The 6579-nt window shown below is 48.8% G+C and overlaps 1 pseudogene; it reads left to right on the forward strand.

Moving 5' to 3' along the window:
- The first annotated feature begins 51 nt into the window (after nucleotides 1-51).
- On the forward strand, nucleotides 52-3647 carry LOC102391647 (annotated as a pseudogene).
- The last annotated feature ends 2932 nt before the right edge of the window (nucleotides 3648-6579 follow it).

Consider the following 6579-nt stretch of genomic DNA (forward strand, 5'->3'; position numbering starts at 1 on the left):
AACCTACCAGAGAGCATTTAATCAGGAAGGCAGCAGCCAAGAGAAGTACATTTATGAGTGAGGACTGAGGAGTCCAACCCCCGCCCCCCAGAACTGTGTGGTCCCTGCAGTACCCTGTTCCATCCCTGATGTCAATCCTGGGAGACTCCCAGTAGGTTTGTTGGGATCTGCACTGCCCTCCTCTTTTCTGACTCTTGCGAACTCCAAGGTGACCCGTGATTAAGGGAAGCGGCCCTCAGGGGGAGGGGGCGCCGGCAATTCCAAGAGTCAAACTGATCCCGTGGGATGACTGAATTGCCTGCCAAACAGAAGAGAATGGGCCTCCGCTTCTTCTGAGCCCGTTTTCAGCTCTCGGAGGCCCTGTGCAGGGTCCTTGGATGTAGTTGCCGACTTCAACCTTGGGAATCTGAAGACGAGGCTTCAACTGCAGTGATTGCACTCAGGTCAGCAAAGGGAGGAGGCCCAGACTCTGCCAGTTGTCAGAGGGAGGATCCTGAAGAAACGGCAGACACCTGCCTTTTCCATCTGCCTCATGAGGCCCCAGGTATGGTTGACAGATGACCCCTTCCATCCACACTTCACTGTCAAGACCTCATGGAGATGGTGCTCTTGGCCTGCAGGGCACATCTCAGACCAGAAGAAGAAAGGGGACCCAGGCCCTGACAGGAGTAAATAGGAACACCTTGAGGACTGAGATGTCACCCACCTTAGAGCCAGAGGGGGATCCTCGCAGAAATTCACCCCAACCAGTGGTGTCAGCCCCAGAGACCCGGGCAAGTGCTGGCAGGATAAGCCCTCTCCCCATTCTGGGTCGGGGATCTTGGGAGGCGAGATGATCGGTCTGATGGGGCATCAGGTCGGCAGGCCAAGAAGGCCCAGACCCCCTCACTAGGCATGATAGCAAGGCCCATAAAAGACTGGTGAAGGGGAGAGCCCACTGCAGAAAGGTGGGCCCAGCCCCGTCCTTACTGTCTGCCCAAGGAAGGGTTTCCGATGTAATGTTTCCTACTTCAGCTTTCAGAGTCTGAAAGGGGTGAGGCTTCCTCAGGGATGGCCTGGGGCCAGTAGAGGGCAAAGTCCTAGGGGTGGCCCCACCTTGACGTGAGGACCCTGAGGGACAGCAAAGAAAGGTTTTCCGTGCAGACATTCAGAGCCCCAGCAAAACCGAGAGGCTGTGCTCAGCCCTGGGCCGCTCCCTGACCCAACTGTACCCTGTCAGGAGTAGCTGTGACGACACTGAGCAGAACTGAGGGGTCCTCACTGCAGAGAAAGGGTGGCCCACGGAAACCTGCCCTGCTCCTTGCTCCAGTCTGGGAGACCTCAGGTAGGAGCCACTGGGTGTGGACTCTAGGCACTCTGGTGTCGGGGAGGGCAGGCTCAAGGAGATGTCAGGTGAGGGGTGGCTGAGAACCTGCCCACATGGGAAGGCAGATCGGAGGGTACCCCCTACCCCAGAACAGATGGCCTCTACCCTGCTGTGGTACCGGAGAGGCCTTGGGCAGAGGTGGCCGGTAGTGGTAGGTTGTGCTCCCATCATGGGGCTTGGGTCCCTCACAGAGAAGCAAGGCTGCAACCTGAGGATGCCAAGTCTGCTCAGCTGTGGAGGATGTGAGGCGGGCTTGGTCAGGTGTAAAGATGAATCGTGATGGGCCCTCCTAGCTGAGATATGGGCGGCCCCCCTCTCCCGCCTCTGAAACCTGCGCAGCCCCTGCTAGCAGCCTTGGGAGACCCTGGGCAAGTGGAGTCCGATGTGGCGCCCCTTCTCTTCTTCCTCTGGGGGACATCAGCAGAGTGACAGGGCCTAGATGCTGGCAGGGGAAAGTGCTGGGACTCTGAAGGAGCACTGAGGGAACCATCCACCCCACGACAGTAGGGACATCACAGAGCTTGGCCCCACCACTGCTGTCAACACTGTGGGGCCCACAACTGTGTCTGTAGTCTGCATCCTGAGGAATCCTTTCAGTTTCCCTCCTCAAGAGTTCTAAGATCTGGGAGGTGACAGCCATACTCTTGAGGCCTGGGTTCTCAGGTCAGCATATGGGAGAAGGCCCGGACAGCTGCAGCAGTCAAAATGAGGTGCACACCCTGAATGTCTCCCAAGGTCCTGCCCACCCCAAAACAGAATCCACAGTGCCTGACCCCACCTGGCCTACTCTCAGCCCTGGAATCCTTGGGCTCTACCTTTAGGAACTATCTCACTTCTTTCATTCTTAGGCTGACAAGAACAGCAGCCCGTGACACCTGGGAGCTCCCCTAAAGAGGAGACCTGTAAGCTTCCTTTGTCAGAGCTATCCTGGGTGGGGGAATTTTCTCAGCTGAGGCCACTGACCATCTCTCTTGCTCCCCCAGGGTCCCACTGTCCTGCTGGCTGCCTCCAATACCAGCCATCATGTCTCTGGGTCAGAAGAGTGAGTGCTACAAGCTTGAGGAAGACCTTCAGGCCCCAAAAGAGGCACAGGGCCTAGAATGTGTGCAGGCTCCCATGGCTCAGAAGGAAGAGGCCACCTCCTGCCCCAAGTCCACCATCTCCTCTTCCCTTACCCCATTGATCCCTGGAACTACAGAGGAGGTGCCTGCCACTGGGGCACTGAGTGCTGTCCAGAGTTCTCAGGGAGCCTGCTTCTCACCCACTGCCACCTCAGCCACTCCACTGAGTCAAACTGATAAGAATTCCAGAAGCCAATTGGAGGAGGAGCCCAGCATCTCCCAGACTCCGCCAGATCCTGAGTCCTCACTCAGTGGTGAGCTAAACAACAAGGTGGCTGAACTGATGCAGTTCTTGTGTGTCAAATATGTAACAAAGGAACCCATCACAAAAGCAGAAATGCTGACGAGTGTCATCAGAGAACACAAGGACAACTTCCCTGAGATCTTCAGCAAAGTCTGTGAGTGCATGGAGGTTGTCTTTGGCATTGAAGTGAAAGAAGTGGACCCCACGGGACACTCCTATGAGCTTGTCAAAACGCTCAACCTCACCTATGATGGGATGCTGAGTAATGATGGGGGAATGCCCAAGACTGGCTTCCTGATACTTATCCTGGGTATGATCTTCATGGAGGGCAACTGTGCCCCTGAGGAGAAAATCTGGAAAGCATTGAATACGATGGGGGTATATGCTGGGCAGGAGGATTTCATTTATGGGGAGCCCAGGAAACTCATCACCAAAGATTTGGTGGAGGAACAATATCTACAGTATCGGCAGGTGCCTCACAGTGATCCTCCACGCTATGAATTCCTATGGGGTCCAAGAGCCTATGCTGAAACCAGCAAGATGAAAGTCCTGGAGTTTTTTGCCAAGATCAGTGGGACTGACCCCACTTCCTTCTTATTCTGGTATGAGGAAGCTTTGAGAGATGAGAGAGCCCAGGCCAGAACTGTCCCCGGGGATGATAACTACTGCCATGGCCAGTGAAAATTCCAGTGTCATGTCCAGCAACCTCTTCTGCCCTGAGTGAAGTCCAAAGCAGTTTCTTCAGTCTTCATCTGAAGACAACAGTCAGTGTTCCATGTAATGGAGGGCTAGGGTGGAACAGTATATTAGCATTTTCATGTTTCTATTGTATATGGGTGATTTGGACATATAACTTTTTTTATTACTTGTTTTTCTCCCCCAAATATTGTTTAATAAAGTTTAATTAGCTCCAGAATCTAAGCTTATGAGTGACAATGATCACACAGTTATAGCTGTTTATCACATATAAGAGTTTTACAATTTTGCAAACACACTGAGAAACCCCCCAACTTTCCTTGTGATCTGAAACAAGGCATTAGAATAGGATTTGCTTGGAAATGTGAAAGTACCCAGCAGAAAAGTTAAGGACGAGGGGACTTCCTAAGTGGTTCAGTGGTAAAGAATCTGCTTGCAATGCAGAACCACAGAAGATGGTGTATTCAATCCCTGGGTCAGGAAGATCTCTGGAGAAGGAAATGGCAACCCACTCCAGTATTCTTGCCTGGACAATTCCATGGACAGAGGATCCTGGTGTTCTATAGTCTGTGGGGTTGCAAAGAGTCAGACACAACTGAAGCAGTTAGCATGCATGCATGCAGGAATACAAGAAAAGTATAAAGGATGGCTAGTTAGGTTCACTTATCTCTTCTAGTCTGTAGTTTTTATTAAATGATACATACCTGGATATGCTTGGCTTATTCAAGAACATGAAAGAAAGTAAATCTTAAATCTTTCTCACTGATTCATTTCTTTGCCAAACATGAATTGATGGAAAGTCCTGTGTTTGAGATGGTCATCCTAGCCTAAGCAGGACACATCCCTCCCAGAGATTGGCAGGGTCTAGGAGCAGCAATCAGATGAAGAGATGGTGAGACATCCTCTAGGAGCCATTAGGGTAAAAGAACAGGTGAGAAGGTGGGGTTCCAGGGGAGAGCAGGTAAGTATAAATGCCCTGAGCCAAGATGGCTTGAGGCTTTAGGAAACCACAGTCGCTTCTGTAGGGGTTCATTTTCAGTTATGCTGGGTGTTGGCAGGGGCCTAACTCTCAAAAGCTGTGTCTCACAATTTATAGAGGGTTTCCCTGGTGGATCAGATGGTAAAGAATCCACCTGCAGTGCGGGAGACCTGAGTTACATCCCTGGGTCAGGAAGATCCTCTGGAGGAGGGTATGGCAACCCACTCCTGTTTTCTGGCCTGAAGAATCTCCATGCTCAGAGGAGCCTGGCAGGCTACACAGTCCATGGGGTCACAAAGAGTCAGTAATAACTGAGTGACTAAGCACAAGCACAATTGAGAGAAAAGTCTGGAATGGAGGTGTTCTTAGCAGTTCCTTTTGGATCCTGGATAAATCAGAGGGCAATCCCTACCCAAGCAAGTATGGAAAGTGTCCTGAACTCTTGTAAAACCCCCATGTATGAACTAGGTATTCTATACAAATCATCAGCAAGTATTTCCTGACAAATAGGATAATACTCTCTGGAAGTGATGCCAAGAAGTTGCTAGGCTGGCATTCTTTTCCCTTGCCTGAGAGACCCAGAGACTTCTACATTAAGATGACATTGTAATTAGGTTATCTTGAGTGCACTGTGGCCAAATCTAAACAAGAACTAGATTTTCGATCAGGGGAAAATGGATGAGAATACCATTTTTGGATGGGAGAACAGCTGGGATGGAAAAAAAGACTTAGTCTTTGACTTGAATTCTAAGACTTTTGAGTGGAATTCATTTGTGGAAGACTAACCCACACCTGATTTAATTACATATTATCCAAGGGGAATTTTATGGAATTTTGTTTACAAAGCAGCATATTTGACTTATTAGGTCTCTGATGTCTTACAGCACTACATATTCTGAGAGGTGTTCAGTTCAGTCACTCAGTTGTATCCGACTCTTTGCGACCCCATGGACTGCAGCATGCCAGGCCTCCCTGTCCATCACCAACTCCCAGAGCTTACTCAAATTCATGTCCATTGAATCAGTGATAAATCCACCCATCTCATCCTCTGTCATCCCCTTGTCCTCTTACCCTCAATCTTTCCCAGCATCACGGTCTTTTTAAAAGAGTCAGTTCTTCACATCAGGTGGCCAAAGTATTGGAGTTTCAGCTTCAGCATCAGTCCTTCCAATGAATATTCAGGACTGATGTCCTTTAGGATGGACAGGTTGGATCTCCTTGCTGTCCAAGGGACTCTCGAGAGTCTTCTCCAACACCACAGTTCAAAAGCATCAATTCTTCGGTGCTCAGCTTTTGTTATAGTCCAACTCTCACATCCATATGTGACTACCGGGAAAAACCATAGCTTTGACTAGATGGACCTTTGTTGGCAAAGTAATGTCTCTGCTTTTTAATATGCTGTCTAGGTTGGTCATAACTTTTCTTCAAATGAGCAAGTGTCTTTTAATTTCATGGCTCTAGTCACCATCTGCAGTTATTTTGGAGCCCCCCAAAAATAAAGTCTGTCACTGTTTCCACTGTTTCTCCATGTATTTGCCATAAAGTGATGGGACCAGATGCCATGAACTTAGTTTGTCAGTGTTGAGTTTTAAGCCAGCTTTTCACTCTCCTCTTTCACATTCATCAAGAGAATTTTTGGTTCTTTGCTTTCTGCCATAAGGGTGATATCATCTGTATATCTGAAGTTATTGATATTTCTCCCAGCAATCTTGATTCCAGCTTGTGCTTCATCCAGTCCAGCATTTCTCATGATGTACTCTGCATATAAGTTAAATAAGTATTGTGACAATATACAACCTTGATGTACTCCTTTCCAGATTTGGAACCAGTCTATTGTTCCATGTCCAGTTCTAACTGTTGCTTCCTGACCTGCATAAAGATTTCTCAAGAGGCAGATCAGGTGGTCTGATCCTCCCATCTCTTTAAGAATTGTCCACAGTTTGTTGTGATCTACACAGTCAAAGACTTTGGCATAGTCAATAAAGCAAAAGTACATTTTTTTTTTTCTGGAACTCTTTTGCTTTTTCTATGATCCAACAGATGTTGGCAATTTGATCTCTGGTTCTTCTGCCTTTTATGTATCCAACTTGAATATCTGAAAGTTCACTGTTCACATACTGTTGAAGCCTGGCTTGGAGAATTTTGAGCATTGCTTTACTAGCACATGAGATGA

The sequence above is a fragment of the Bubalus bubalis genome, chromosome X (assembly GCF_019923935.1).
Source record: "Bubalus bubalis isolate 160015118507 breed Murrah chromosome X, NDDB_SH_1, whole genome shotgun sequence".
In the NCBI taxonomy this organism is placed as follows: Eukaryota; Metazoa; Chordata; class Mammalia; order Artiodactyla; family Bovidae; genus Bubalus; species Bubalus bubalis.